This window comes from Culex pipiens, chromosome 1 (assembly GCF_016801865.2).
Source record: "Culex pipiens pallens isolate TS chromosome 1, TS_CPP_V2, whole genome shotgun sequence".
NCBI classification, from domain to species: domain Eukaryota; kingdom Metazoa; phylum Arthropoda; class Insecta; order Diptera; family Culicidae; genus Culex; species Culex pipiens.
Genome location: NC_068937.1, coordinates 138,411,589 through 138,424,237, shown reverse-complemented (window position 1 = coordinate 138,424,237; position 12,649 = coordinate 138,411,589). Strand labels below are relative to the sequence as shown.

General features: G+C 39.4%; 1 protein-coding gene across 4 annotated transcripts in view; it reads right to left on the bottom strand.

Moving 5' to 3' along the window:
* The window catches only part of LOC120417077 (homeobox protein abdominal-B), a 113,798-nt gene that overhangs the window by 15,318 nt on the left and 85,831 nt on the right, over nt 1-12,649 (bottom strand). The window lies entirely within an intron of this gene.

Sequence of the window (12,649 nt, the reverse complement as noted above, 5' to 3'; positions counted from 1 at the left end):
TAATTTCATCCGGGAATGGTTATGCTATGCTATGCTATGTTATGCTATGATGATTTAGAAATCGTAATTTTATTTGGACAAAAATTTACAAAACATAATTTGTTTTAAGCCGGGGTCGGTGGTGTAGTGGTGAGAGTGGTTGCCTCTTATCACAGATGGTCTGGGATCGATCCCAGACCTGCCACGGTAGAGTCGCTGGTTGAACTCACAACCCAAAGGTCGTCAGTTCGAATCCCGTGGTGGTTGGGAGCCAAGGAAATGCTATAGAGCAAACAATTGTAACTTTGTTGTTTCTTGTGTCTTCCGAAATTGAAACTAATAACTTTCCTCATAACCACTTTCACCCATCGAAAAACCGACCTCCAAACGTAACCCTGCGGCCTTGGTTTATTGTTGTGGTACATACTTTTTTTTCGCGCGCCAGGCTTTCAAAAACCAATAAAACAAACGGGAGCTACTATTCGTCATCGTCGAGCCCCCTCGTTGTTGTCTTGTTTGAAACCACCATCATAACCGCGCAGGGAGACAGAAGAAGAAAGCCGTAAAGGTGTTTAAAGACCCATTCGGAAGCGGCACAAACGGATTCCCCCGGCCAAGGAACTGCCAGCCGCAGAATGGTTCACTTTCGCCCATCAGAATTACGACACTCTAACGACAATGATGGCTCGTGAGCGCCGCCGCGCGAGTTCACTCGTAATAAAGTGATAACTTAATTATCGGCCTTAAATTGCTCCCAATAATCCGGACACGTTCCCGCGGCGGCCAAAGGCGCCACGCGAGACTCCTGAAGAAGTTTTATGGCGACTCTAATAAGAGTATAAAAATCTGTTTATTCTTGCGTCGTATTTTCATTAATATTTTCCCTTTCGCGTTTCGTTGTTTTGCTGTTTGCTCTACTAATTTGCTGCACAATTAACGAATTTTACCTTTCGGCAGGACGCCATCCTGGGAACCTCGTTGAGACCCCGAAAGTCAAACAGTCCAAAGTGGTGCCATAAAGTTATAAAACGCTAAACACATCAAACACACACTCACAAAAAAAAGAAATCATATTTAATTTGACGATTTATTGCCGTGTAAATGTTTTTTTTTTTTCTTAAGGGGACCTCACCCAGGTTGCTTTCGCACCTCATTTCGTTTGTTTGTTCGTTACATTCCGGTGTCTCGTGTCGTAAAGACGCTCTACGTGAGAATGACATGTTGGTGCTGCTACCGAATCGTCAATCGGGGTGCATCATAAGAGCAGCAAATTAAAAATGGTGACAAACGGAATGTTTGGCAGGGTTCTCGTCTTGGGAGACGATTGGCTGAATTTGAAAGGGATCGAATGTTTTCCGCGTTAAAGGGATCAAATGTGTCAGAATTGTCATTACATGGTTAAAATATGAAGATCATCAAATAAAAAAGAAGTGAAAGCTTGTACTTTCAGCAACAAAAATGTTTTCAAGCGACTTTTTAGACTACCCTCTAGATAAAAAACATGGTTACTCACAAAAAAAATGATGGAAAAAAAATTTGTTAACTATCTATAAATAAGTGTAAATTTACCACTTTACTGGTGTAATGCAAATTTTACAATCTAAATTCTGTCATTATTACACCTTCACATTTTACAACATTCAGATTTACACATTTTTTACTATGTAGCCAAAAATCCCCTAATCAGTTTACAACCAACTCAAAAGAAAACACTCAACTTTTAACCCTCTACTGCCCTAATTTTTTTTCGAAAATATTTATTTTTCCCGTGTACAGGAGGTCATTTTGAGCAACTTTTGTTCTACGAAAAACTTTACTTCTCTTGTTTTATGTTTTTCTTGTTTTATTTTGCATTTATCTTGTTTAATTTGCATTTATCTTGTATTTTAAGTATTTTTTGCATTTATCTTGTTTAGTTTAAGTTTGTTTTTGGTAGTATTTAGCCTTTTCTACTACCAAATATAATAACATTTTGCCTATCTAATTTTTTCACGTTTTTAAAGTCACCTTTAAAATTTTTTGCATGTTTTTCACATTTTGGCACCATCATCATTTAAATTGCAAAAAATGCGTAGTCTGGGACACTACAAAAATTACTGCATACTTCTTTTTACTGAAAATATAGAAAATGTTACTAAAAAACACAGCCAAAGTTGACCTCTAAAAAAATGACATTTTTAAAAACATTGGCAAAGTCACATAAAACATGTTAAACTTCCAACCCTGAATTTCTTTAAAATTTTAGAAGTTCTTTTTTCCAATGCTTTTTAAAGACCAAAAATTGGTTGGAAAATTGATTTTTGGCGATTTTTTAGATCGAAGCCCGTCCAAAGGCGGGGTTAGGTTGAAGAGGGTTAAATTGAAAATGACAAAAATGGCCATATACGTCCCATCAGGCCTGAAAGGGCTTTAAAGTGGCTTAAATTTCGAAATTAATTAGAAATTTGATTATTTAAAGCAATGTGCATCGACACATCATAAACAAGTTTAGGTTGGAGACTTTTGGCTTGGTAACTACAGCAAACTTGCTAAAAGTTGAAAAAAAAGGTTGAACTATGGAAGGTTTAAAATTTACTGGTTGAATATAACCTTGTTTAACTAAACTAAAATTATTATTACTAAAATAAAATTACAAATAACGCGAATCCGCCTTCTTTCCCAGTGATGTTACCATTTTTTCTGTGCAAGATCAGAATTATACGGAAAATTACAAAAATCATTTTTGAATGTTGAAAAACTTGGCCGACTTGAAAAATTCAATTTGGACTTATAATAAAAAGTTATTTCTTTAAATTTAGCTAATGTTTGTAAAAGTTTAATTTTTTTAAATGCAAATTGAGCCTTTAAATAAAAACATTTATGTTGGCAAATTCAATTTTTTTTCAAACAAAATTGTTTTATACCCAGCCTGGAGAATTTTTGCTTGCATGATTTTTCCAGGTTTTTTTCAAATGTTGACTTTGCATCCCTGCGTGTGGATAATAGTACCAACAACATTGTCAAAGTCCAAAATTGTTCAACTACTTATTTTTCGATTTTAGGTTTCCCGCTGAACGTCCACAGAATTGAGCCATATCATCAAAATATTGATTTTTAAAATTTCAAAGAAAAAAAATCGCTTATTATTTCATCCAGCATTTTAAATCGCTTTTTAATAACTAAATTTAAATTGCAGCTATGTAGAATATTTTAAATTTAGTATTTCAATTTAAAGAATTGGGACTTTCAATCCGTTTTATGACAAAAACATGTTTATTATGATTAATTTTGACGCATCTTAAAGGTTTCTAACCAAATTGCATGTTTTGGTTAAAGCATTCTTGTGAAGCCAAGGTCTCGTGTCTCGAAATCCGTTAAATATGCACCTGCACAAAAATGCACCCCCTCTCAACTCAACCCCCTTCCCCATTTTGAGGTTGCACACACAATTAACAAATCGTAAATTAGTTTTCCAGCCAGCAGCGCTTTACGGCGCACGTGTGTGTATTTGTGGGTGCCCCAGGAATTAACACAATTTCAAACTGGCACCTTAAACAACTTTTTATGATCCCGTAAAAAAAATGGTGGAACATCGCTGAATGTCCGCGGCTCCGACTGGTGGCCGCCGCGCCTGATGGGCCTTTTTTAATGCTCCATATATCATCTGGGGAAGAGGCACACACACACACAGTCGTCGCTCGTGTTTGCAAGTTTGTTTTTGTAAATAGTCGCGGACAGTTTGTGATAGTTTGTAGCGCGACCTTGGGGAGGACCTTCTAGTTGACGGGGGGAAAAAAGGTCTCGTGGAGCGGAAGCGTCGATAAGACGAGAGGAAATGAGACACATTTTTTTTTTTGGGGCAATCAATTCCACGAATTCCAGCTCAAATAGTTTGTGGCAAGTGAAACTAACTGCCCTCTGGTTGACTTTTGGCTCGCTCGTGTTCAGGAATGACGCGCTTTTTTGTGTCTTTGAACTCGAACTCGACTGCAAGACAACACAAAAAGCGGCCAAGTCACTTTGGAAAACCGAGCAAGAGATAAGCGCAATATCATCGCGGCAGAGTCACTTTTGCTGTCGTGGCCTCGAGTTTCAGGTATTTTTTTGTGTGCGATCGTCGCTGCTTTTCAACCGAGACTTTTTTGCTGCTCCACGTTCGGAGTCGTGCGAAATTAAAATGCGGAAACCAGCACTTTAAAACTTCGTCGTCGTCTTCTCCTTCTTCTTCCAAACTCCTCATCAGCTCATTTGCTGCCTCTGTTGTTTCTCTGCTCCGCGACTCAGCGAGTCGTTCAAACGAAGAAGACGTGAAGCCGTGCGCGGTGCGCACACAAAATGGCGTGTTTGGGCATGAGTACGATAGTGATCTCGAATTTCTTGAAAACCGGCCGGCGCAGTGCGCAGACATGGCCGCAGACGACGACGACGATTCAGGCGCATCAGAGGCAAAATTTGATTTCGCGAAGCTTTGCGAAATTGGCATTTTGTGCGCGTCCGAGTCGCTTCTCTCGCGCGGATTTTTTGCTTGGCTGCGAGTTTTTTCGTTTGAAGCCGCCGCCATCAAGTGAGGCAAGATGTGGCTTGCTGGACCTGAGATCGTCTTCAGTGCCGGCTGAGGCTCCGATTCAGCTGGAATGCAGCAACCAAAGGGGAGATTCAAATGCCAACAACAACGGTATAAAGCTGATACTCGAGCGATTCAGAAATGGGGGGAAATGGAAGAAACATGGAAAAACTTGTACTGACAGTCGGGAATACAAATTACTTGAAAATAAAGAAAAGACGTCGAAGCAACAAAACGAAAGAAGAAAACCAACCAAGAAAGAAGGAAAATAAAAATTTAATACAAAAGACATAAATTATAATGATTAGCATCAATTGCGCGAATGAGGCAGCCGGAGCGAAGAAGAAGACGCGACTGGAGAACCAACCAGTCAGAGTCAGTCAGCAGCAGGAAACAAAATGAACGCAAACGCGCGAGCGGAGACAGAGTGACAAATTACCGGGAATTTTGGACGACGACGACGACGACGTTGAAATATCAAGCCGGGTTCATATGATTTAGGCGATGATTTATCTTGCTAGCTTTTGACGGTAGCCTCTCTCGCGGTCGTAAACTGGATTTCCAGAGGAATGTCGGTGCAGTAGAAAAAAATGTTGAAGCTAAAAAACTGATAGAAAAAGAACCTTAGAAAGTTTACTCAAATCAAATCATCACCAATAAATTTAATTTTAAAGTTAATTTTTCAAGAGAAAATCTGAAATTAAATATTTCAGGAACGTATTTTTTCGTATTTTTTTGACAAAGAACTTTGTCCTAAGGGCTCTATTCTGGTGAGGTGTCAATCCAGAAAAACGAAAAATGTCGCGCGTTACGAAAATGTTGCATGCTTGGTACTGCGAAAGGGGTATGCAACGAATGAAATGTGGCAACAATGGTGCAGCATTCTCGCGTGACAGTTCCAAGAAAGCAGGAGACGAGGCAAAATTTGCACCATGTTGCCACATTTCATGGTAACTATATAAGCTAACAGATAGCCTCTGAACAATTTTAGTTTTATTCGAAAATCCGTCAGAGACGGATCGACGGTGGTAATTTTATTGCTCACACACACATGCACACATTGAAAGACACAGGTTGTGCACCAACTTGGGAGGAATTCTGTTCTAACGAAGATTGTTAGATCGGTCACTCGAAAACCAGAATGATTTAAGGAAACGGGGTGGGACCAAACTGGTAGGATATTGGCCACACCCGGAGTGGCCATGGCCCTGAGGGAAGGTTCTACCGGGGGGACATTTATCGAACCATTCGACTTGGGGCAATATGGGTATCAAAATTCATGGTTTTTGATACTGGTAGTGAAAATGGCCATTTTGACAGGATTGGCCACACCCGGAGTGGCCATGGCCCTGAGGGAAGGTTCTACCGGGGGGACATTTATCGAACCATTCGACTTGGGGCAATATGGGTATCAAAATTCATGGTTTTTGATACTGATAGTGAAAATGGCCATTTTGACAGGATAGGCCACACCCGGAGTGGCCATGGCCCTGAGGGAAGGTTCTACCGGGGGGACATTTATCGAACCATTCGACTTGGGGCAATATGGGTATCAAAATTCATGGTTTTTGATACTGGTAGTGAAAATGGCCATTTTGACAGGATTGGCCACACCCGGAGTGGCCAGTGTCATGGGGAATGTTCTTCCGGGAGGACATTTACGGAACCATATAAATTGGGGCAATATGGGTATACAAATGCATAGTTTTTGATACAGGTAATGAAAATTGCCATTTTGACAGGTTTGCCCACACCCGGAGTTGCCAGTGCCATGAAGAAGGTTCTACCGGGGGGACATTTATCGAACCATACGACTTGGGGCAATATGGGTATCAAAATTCATGGTTTTCGATACTGGTAATAAAAATTACGGGAAGGTTTTCCCGGGAGTGTTCTGTTGGATGACGTTGTAGGGCTTTGGTGTATTGGGAAAAGTTGTAGGGGTGAAAATTTCATGAAAGTTTGTCAAAGGCGCCAAATTTGTAGCTCTTAATCTACTCGAGATATACGCCATTTTTGCAACAATGGTTAAAAAGCACTTTTTTGGTGATAACTTAAAATGTTAGCATTTTAGCGGCCTACTATGTTCTGAAGAGTTGTTTATGACATAAAATTACACATCTTTGCCGAAGACAGCAAAATGTGTTGAGCCTTTATTGAGGAGTTATAACCATTTTTGAAACTGCCACAGAATCCGCTTTGTAATTGCTGGCCCCGATACTCTTCAAGGGTGTTCCCCTCAGGAACTGGGAAAGATTTACTTTTACTTTTACTTATAACCATTTTTAAGTGATTTTGAAACTATTTTCAAGTTGCAATGTTTTCAAAATGGCGCATTTTGGCGCAAAACCGAACAATGCACATGAAAGTACACACTTTCAACTAGATTTTCTGAATATATCTCCGTGTCTATCGGTGTCTTTTTTTAGATATCTCAATTTGAATTTGACGGTTTTTAATCAATTTAATTATAATTTTTAAGCGGAATCTTATTGAAACGTGGTAATTATCAGTAAATTGATCGTTTTTTATGGAAAATACATTGTTCATGCTTAAAATTATGATATATATTTTAAAATTATGAATAAAAACATGTTTTCTCAAAAATAATATAAGTGAAAATTTTAAATGATTGTCCGTATTTAGAATTAAGTATTTCCTGTTATATTAGGTCACTCTGGAAATGTTGTCGTAATTTTTCATAGACGATGTAATTTCCATAAAAATCGATCAATTTACCCTTCAATTTACCGATTTTCACCTTGTATTCATTATGATTTCGAATAACATTCATAAATAAAATTATTAAAAATCTGACGAATTCAAATTGAGATATCTGAAAATAGACACAAATAAACACGAAAATATTTTCAGAAAATGTAGTTGAAAGTGTGTACTTTCAGGTGCATTGTTCGATTATGCGCCAAAATGCGCCATTTGAAAACATTGCAACTTGAAAATAGGCTCAAAATCACTTAATTTTTTTTAAACTCCTCAATAAAGGCTTAAAACATTTTGCTGTCTTCGGCAAAGATGGGTAATTTTATGTCATAAACAACTCTTCAGAACATAGTAGGCCGCTAAAATGCTAACATTTTAAGTTATCACCAAAAAAGTGCTTTTTTACCATTTTTGCAAAAATGGCGTATATTTCGAGTAGATTAAGAGCTACAAATTTGGCACCTTTGACAAACTTTCATGAAATTTTCTCCTCTACAACTTTGCCCAATACTTCAAAGCCCTACAACGTCATCCAACAGAACCCTCCCGGGAAAACCTTCCCGTAATTTTTATTACCAGTATCGAAAACCATGAATTTTGGTACCCATACCCATCCCCCGGTAGAACCTTCCTGCAGGGCCATGGCCACTCCGGGTGTGGTCAATCCTGTCAAAATGGCCATTTTCACTACCAGTATCAAAAACCATGAATTTTGATACCCATATTGCCCCAAGTCGAATGGTTCGATAAATGTCCCCCCGGTAGAACCTTCCCGCAGGGCCATGGCCACTCCGGGTGTGGCCAATCCTGTCAAAATGGCCATTTTCACTACCAGTATAAAAAAACCATGAATTTTGATACCCATATTGCCCCAAGTCGAATGGTTCGATAAATGTCCCCCCGGTAGAACCTTCCCGCAGGGCCATGGCCACTCCGGGTGTGGCCAATCCTGTCAAAATGGCCATTTTCACTACCAGTATAAAAAACCATGAATTTTGATACCCATATTGCCCCAAGTCGAATGGTTCGATAAATGTCCCCCCGGTAGAACCTTCCCGCAGGGCCATGGCCACTCCGGGTGTGGCCAATCCTGTCAAAATGGCCATTTTCATTATCAGTATCAAAAACCATGAATTTTGATACCCATATTGCCCCAAGTCGAATGGTTCGATAAATGTCCCCCCGGTAGAACCTTCCCTCAGGGCCATGGCCACTCCGGGTGTGGCCAATATCCTACCAGTTTGGTCCCAACCCAATTGCCTTAAATCATTCTGGTTTTCGAGTGACCGATCTAACAATCTTCGTTAGAACAGAATTCCTCTTTAGTTGGTGCACAACCTGTGTCTTTCAATGTGTGCATGTGTGTGTGAGCAATAAAATTACCACCGTCGATCCGTCTCTGACGGATTTTCGAATAAAACTAAAATTGTTCAGAGGCTATCTGTTAGCTTATATAGTTAGCATGAAATGTGGCAACATGGTGCAAATTTTGCCTCGTCTCCTGCTTTCTTGGAACTGTCACGCGAGAATGCTGCACCATTGTTGCCACATTTCATGCGAACTATATAAGTAACAGATAACCTCTGAACAATTTTAGTTTTATTCGAAAATCCGTCAGAGACGGATCGACGGTGGTAATTTTATTGCTCACACACACATGCACACATTGAAAGACACAGGTTGTGCACCAACTTGGGAGGAATTCTGTTCTAACGAAGATTGTTAGATCGGTCACTCGAAAACCAGAATGATTTAAGGCAATTGGGTTGGGACCAAACTGGTAGGATATTGGCCACACCCGGAGTGGCCATGGCCCTGAGGGAAGGTTCTACCGGGGGGACATTTATCGAACCATTCGACTTGGGGCAATATGGGTATCAAAATTCATGGTTTTTGATACTGATAATGAAAATGGCCATTTTGACAGGATTGGCCACACCCGGAGTGGCCATGGCCCTGAGGGAAGGTTCTACCGGGGGGACATTTATCGAACCATTCGACTTGGGGCAATATGGGTATCAAAATTCATGGTTTTTTATACTGATAATGAAAATGGCCATTTTGACAGGATTGGCCACACCCGGAGTGGCCATGGCCCTGCGGGAAGGTTCTACCGGGGGGACATTTATCGAACCATTCGACTTGGGGCAATATGGGTATCAAAATTCATGGTTTTTGATACTGGTAGTGAAAATGGCCATTTTGACAGGATTGGCCACACCCGGAGTGGCCATGGCCCTGATGGAAGGTTCTACCGGGGGGACATTTATCGAACCATTCGACTTGGGGCAATATGGGTATCAAAATTCATGGTTTTTGATACTGGTAGTAAAAATGGCCATTTTGACAGGATTGCCACACCCGGAGTGGCCATGGCCCTGAGGGAAGGTTCTACCGGGGGGACATTTATCGAACCATTCGACTTGGGGCAATATGGGTATCAAAATTCATGGTTTTTGATACTGGTAGTGAAAATGGCCATTTTGACAGGATTGGCCACACCCGGAGTGGCCAGTGTCATGGGGAATGTTCTTCCGGGAGGACATTTACGGAACCATATAAATTGGGGCAATATGGGTATACAAATGCATGGTTTTTGATACTGGTAGTGAAAATGACTTGGGGCAATATGGATATCAAAATTCATGGTTTTTGATACTGCTCCCAGAACTGGACATCGGCATTCGAGAGTATAAAGAGCACGATTCGGTAGTAAAATGTTACTGTGTGCGGACTGAGAGGATAAATCCCGAAATTACCGAGAGTACTTTACTCATGGGTTCATCTTCAAAAAAAGTTCATCCATAAAAAAACGAACCGGTACCGAGACTCGAACCCAAGACCTTCGGCATATTGATTCGTGCCTTTGCCGTGTGGGCCACCATGGTTCGGTGACTGAATGGTGGTCATTTGTCCATATAAGCCATTCAGTAGGATGAACTATTCCAATGAGCGAATGAACACGCGAGAGGACTATACTCTCGCAAAATAGCACTTTCCTCACGCTTCTTTTCGTTAGGACTATCCCCTCGTTCTTTAACTTTGGGTGTGGTAGTGAAAATTGCCATTTTGACAGGATTGGCCACACCCGGAGTGGCCAGTGCCTTGGAGAAGGTTCTACCGGGGGGACATTTATCGAACCATTCGACTTGGGGCAATATGGGTATCAAAATTCATGGTTTTTTATACTGGTAGTGAAAATGGCCATTTTGACAGGATTGGCCACACCCGGAGTAGCCATGGCCCTGAGGGAAGGTTCTACCGGGGGGACGTTTATCGAGCCATTCGACTTGGGGCAATATGGGCAATTTATATCCACAGGGGTGCCATTGAATGCAAATATTTAATTAGAATTAATTACTCAGGATTAAATAAATTGGCAAAGAATTAAAAAATATAAATAAAAATAGCATGATTTTTTGAGTTTTGTACAAAGTTCTTTGTCATATTGGTCATGTAGAACATAACCACCTGCACCTTTTTATTTTCTTATTTTTAACATCAATATCACGTTCTGCGTGGCGTGGGTCTCGTGGCGCAGGGGTAGCGGCTTCGGCTGCCGATCCCGATGATGCTATGAGACGCGGGTTCGATTCCCGCCTTATCCACTGAGCTTCTATCGGATGGTGAAGTAAAACGTCGGTCCCGGTTTCTCCTGTCTCGTCAGAGGCGCTGGAGCAGAAATCCCACGTTAGAGGAAGGCCATGCCCCGGGGGGCGTAGTGCCAATAGTTTCGTTTTTTTTATCACGTTCTGCGATCCTATTTTAGTAAAATTTGAATAGTTGATTGCCTATTAAAATGTAACATGCATTTTTTCAACAGTTGACCGCCGCCATTTTGCACGGAGAAAAAAGAGTTTTCAAAATCGAACAAAGTGTTCAAATTCCATGGTACGTTGTTGAAAATCGTACCATGGCATTTGAACACTTTGTTCGTGGTTCCCAATTTCATGAACGGGTGTTTACGATTTTGGGAACTCTTTTTTCTCCGTGTGGCCGCAATCTTGGATTTTAAAATTATAGATCACTTTAGCATAGTTTATGGGTCATACTTAAGCTGGACAATCCAAAATAAGACAACAAAAAAACATTTTTTTTCCGTGATTCGATTATTTGGCTACGAAAGAAATACTTCTTTTTTCATATATTCAGCATTTTTTCATTATTCATATTTATATTATTTATTATTTATTTATTTATTTAGCAATTCTCACGAAAACAGCACGGCCAAAAATCAAAAGTGTTCGGATCGGGATCGAAATTGGACTGGGCAAAATATTCAGACCCGTATTTTTTGCCGGGTAGATTAGGTTTCGTCGATATTCGCAAAAACCATTTTTTTTTTTAAATAATAACTCCGTGCCATGTTTCAGCTGATTTTAGCTTTTATGAACACAAATAAAAGGTTATCAGTCAGGTAAAAAAAAAATAAGATTGCTGCAAATATTTTTCAAAGTTTTTATTTTAAAATTTCCAAAATATTATTTTTCGAAATCCTGGTAATGATCTCCTCCCATTTTTGAGTAGACTACGTTTAATTTTCTCGAGGAATCAGATAAAAATATTTTCAAACATTAGCTCTTTGGCTCATACACCGTCGACATGGCATTTGGAAGATTCATTTGACTTTTTCAAATTTTAGGTTAGGTTTTTGAAATTCACCTTTTTTTGCGTCCAAGACAGCTAAAAACGGTTGAAATGGATGGAAAAAATGTGTTTTTTACGAAAAACGACGAAAATGGTTTTTTGACAAACCTAATCCTTGGTCATCCACCCTTCACTTGAAAAGAAGGGGATGTTAGTTAAAAACACAATCAAAGTTGATCCCGACACTTAATTTTTTTAAACATTGGCAAAAGCACATGAAACAAGTTAAATCTAGAGTGTCAAATTTCCCGTAAAAATATTTTAAAACATAACATCAAATATAAAATAGTATTTTCTAAAAATTGTATGATTTTTTACAAGCAGTCAAGCCATTGATTAATCTTAACAATGAGTTTGACCATTAAAGTTGTGGTCTTCTACAGTTTTGTTGCAAAATATTTATCAGAATCAGGATTAGAACAATTTCGAATAAATTTCCCGGGAATTCCAGAGATTTGAAAATGTCTCGGTTCCTGGTATTTTAAAAATCCCGATAAATTGGACGCTCGATTTAAATTACTAAGCCCAAGATTTCTGAAACAATACAAAATTCTGTCTTCCAATGAATTTTGAAGATTTAAAATTGGTTCAAAAATGAATCGCGAAGATGAGTCGCAATCGATTTAAAAAAAATGCTTTTGGAGCTTTTAATCGTAAAATCTTAGTGGCGTTTATCACACTAAAACCGAATCCAGATTCATAAAAATAAGATGCAATTTTTAGCAACGTCCAATTTTATATTTATTAAAGGTTGCAAGG